This window comes from Sceloporus undulatus, chromosome 1 (assembly GCF_019175285.1).
Source record: "Sceloporus undulatus isolate JIND9_A2432 ecotype Alabama chromosome 1, SceUnd_v1.1, whole genome shotgun sequence".
Taxonomy (NCBI): Eukaryota; Metazoa; Chordata; class Lepidosauria; order Squamata; family Phrynosomatidae; genus Sceloporus; species Sceloporus undulatus.
In genome coordinates this window covers 41,511,951-41,515,889 of record NC_056522.1, presented here as the reverse complement: position 1 = coordinate 41,515,889, position 3,939 = coordinate 41,511,951, and positions in this window count along the sequence as shown.

The window sequence follows — 3,939 nt, the reverse complement described above, 5'->3', positions numbered from 1 at the left end:
TATAATCTTAACTAAATATATGCCTCCAGAGCATCTTTGATGCTCTTGAGACATATATTTAGTTAAGATTATAATAGGTTTTCTATGTATTAGTTTAAGAGGGGAAATACAGATCTATAGCTTTAAGAAAGACAAGGATTGTGGGAAATCCCAGGGTCTTATGCTGTCTCCCTCTAGTTAGTTTCAGTGTGTAGTAAGATTTCAGCCAAGTCAGACCTGGAGAGAGTATTTTCCTTTGAAAAAAAAGATAAGTCCACAAAAGAAGAAAGATAGTCCTCAGAAGAAGAAAGATAGAATCCAAGAAGAGAGAACAAGATATTTAGGAAGGACTATTGAGAAAGAAGAAATCAGTTTTGTGTTATTTGTGTTTATAACCAGTAAAGCTTTTGAAACTTTAGAAATTTGTGGACTAAGTCTTTTGTTCTGGCTGTGTTCCTGAGAGCCAGAGGCCTTACTACACCCAATGTCCATAGCATTGCTCTTGGGACAAAACAGATATACATGCATAATTGTGTGCATATTTAGAACGATGGAAACATAATTTCCTGCTTTGTGTATTTGAAATATTCTTTCCCAGCTCAGGACATGTGTGCCAAGCTGTCTGGGGATGATGGGAGTTGTGACAAGACATTTGCCCTGCTGAAACAAGTGTACTTTCCTCCATCCTTATTTTTTTATTTGAGGAATGTACAGGTCCATTGTAATTTGTCAGTATGTATCTGTTTAGACTAGACTAGTTTCCTACTATTCACCAGTCTGGTCACCTGAGCTTCTGAGATTGCTGTGTCTGAGCATCATTGTAACCAAATTCTGCTCTATTCACTTTTGGAGGAGATGTCCTGGAAATTACACTTTACTGCAGCAAGGACATTAAAGCAACAGACTCCAGTGACCTTTGCAAATGTATTGTCAAGTTCTTCCTCCTTAGAATGACTCCTCTTTCCACATCAGTGATGCATAAAGTTCAGAATGTGGTTACACAAATCTTGTGTCAGAAGAGAAGTGCAAGCTTGCCCTTTGTCAAAGCTTTACCTGCATGATTTTTTGTAAAACATCACTTTACGTCTTCCTGTAATCTAAATAATTGATACAGAACAACCCTGAGAAAAACAGTTTATAACCAACCAAAAAACGTATACAGTAGTCCCTCCTAATTTGCAAGGGATTTATTCCGGACTCCCCGCAAAAATGGCGACTCGCAAATATTCAAGTCCCATTGAAAATAATGGTGTGCACCACCATGTTATCCTTCCCCACTTATCCTCCCGTGAAGAGTGAGACTGCAGACTTCAAGTTCACGAAAAAGGAGGGACAAGTGCATTTCTTAATTTGTTTCTTTGTTACTTTTTAAAAAAAAGAGACATATGGTTTGTCTCTTTCCTCCTTGCCCTGCTCTGCCAGACTAGACTATACGTTGGTCACACATCTGGCAGAGGTGCTCCCATATATGGTGAAAAATAGAGTCATGGAATCATAGAGTTAGAACAGGCCCCATGGGCCTTCTGAACCGGCTCCAACTTGTCTATATCCTTTTTAAAATGAAGAACCCAGAAACTAACAAAGTACTCCAGATGAGGTGAGGCCTGACAAATGCAGAATATAATGGGACTATTAGTTCCTTCAGCTTGGAAGCTACACCTCTATAAATGCAGTTTAAAATAGCATTAATCTTGTTACTGTTGGCTCATGTTTAACATATGATCTACAGTAATCTCAGGATCCTTTTTGCAAGTAGTATTCCTGAACCATGTATCCTCCATCCTATACCTGTGCATTATGTTTTTTTTGTAGCCTAAATGTAGAATTTTTATTTAGTCTCTAATTTTATTTTATTAATTTGTGCCAAGTTTTCTAGTATATCTAGGGGATCATTCACACATCAGTTTTTTTACTGGAATAATGAGAATATCTTCACTTGTGCATTCCAGTTTTGTTATTCATTTTAAATGGCATCAATCTGCATCTCTTTGGGATTTTAGCTGGAGTCGGCAGTTGAGGAAGGAGGGGTCACCCATTGCCGGTCTTGGGCTTGTCTTCTGTGGTCTGGGGGGTGCATGCCACTTTCCTGCAAGGGAGACAGCCCCTGGAAGCCACCCTTTGCAACCTGTTGTGCAGGGAAAGCGGAGGAGAAGTATTTCTTTGTAAAGCCAGCTAGGCAGAGTCTCAACCCGCCAACGAGTTGATGATACAAATGTATTCGGAACCCATTCAAGGTATGCTGAGTTTAATCCAGGTCTGTCTGCATTGTTATTCACACTGCCAACAATGCAAATCTTTTTTAAAAACTCAGAAAAATTCCTGGGATCATTTGCCCCAGGTTAAATGGTGTTTTTGGTAGCCCCCGCAAAACTGATTCAGGTGCATTTGGGGTACGTGTGAACAACAGGGATTCAACCCAAATTCTACCTGGATTATTTTCATTGTATGAATAAGCCCTAGGTTCTTTAGAATTCTGTTTCTATCTTCCAATGTGTTAACCACCCCTCCAAGTTTTGTGTCATCTGCAGACTTGATTAGGATTCCCTACTCTCCTTCATCTAAGGGCCAGGGCAGATGGGCAGGAAAAAGTGGCTTGATCCTGGGTTTTCTGAAAGTGAGTCGAAACCCCAATGTCTGCACAGCCAGCTTCCAAGGTGGGCCAAACACCCACGGGCTGTCCGTACCACATGATGTCAAGCTGTGCTGCATGTTTTGTTTTTTGTTGTATCCAAACATTGCATGTGCACTGCCACACAAACACATCGACTGCAACCTCCAATTACCTCCTTCCCACCTAGTTACCATTTCATTGGATGTCCGCCTATATGATCGGGCACACAGTCTCACCTGCCATGCACTGTCTGTACAGTGCATTGCTGCATTAGTATGCTGAATGATACATTGACAAGCAAAGTACAATAACTGAGCTCCCCTCCCCAATACTTGCCCCCTTCACCTCCTTCACCCCATGCCTCCTTGTTGGACTGTCTGGCTTATGTATGTTGTAATTACATCCATTGTATTACTGGCAACCTGCCCTGTTGGACGTACTTTTGCATTTTTGCTTTGCCACAGTCCTGCACTAGTGCTGCACAGTTTATATGCTGTTACAATTATGTGCATTTTCCACCTTGAGTAGGAGCATCACAATTTCTTTTTGCTCTGGTTTTTAGTCCTGGAGCACAGCTTTATGTCACTTCCCACCCATTTTTGCTTCATGCATTGTCTAAACGCCAGGCTTCAAAACAGTTAGAAGCCACTTTACTTGGCTAGTGTGGACAACCTTCATGTCATGGGATAAAAATGTTGAAGAGTACAGACCTAGGATAGAATTCTGAGGCGCAGCACTCAAGAGCTCCTTCCTATTTGAAGTGCAGCCACTGATGACAAATCTTTGAGCACAGTTTTCCAACCAATTTTGGAACCATCTGATAGTGTTTCCATCCACATTTAAACAGATTGAGCATGGGATTTTCCTCACCAATGTATCTTTTATGTGGTAGGTTGTGGGATTTTTTTTCAGTTGTTAGTTGGGAACCAAACATGGACGCAGTTTACAAGACTGATTGCTGAGGCAAATATCTCAGAAATCTTATTGTGAAAAGGAAAGGACAGGTTGCTTACCTGTAACGGTATTTCTTCGAGTGGTCATCTGCGAATACATACAAATGGGTTTCACTGCGCCTGCGCAGTGCTGCTCAGAACCTACTGGAATCACTGGGCAGAGTTTACTCTGCAACATATTGAAACTTTTTGGCGGTAACTCCGCCCACCCGTTATAAGGCCCCTGCCTTCCCGCTCTTTTCCCCAGTTCCGCAATTTTTCCGCCAAGCAGGCGATGGAAAGAGCCAATGTGAGCAGGACACTGAGGGGACGGACGGGTGGGATTTGTATGTATTCGCAGATGACCACTCGAAGAAATACCGTTACAGGTAAGCAACCTGCCCTTCTTCTTCGTGG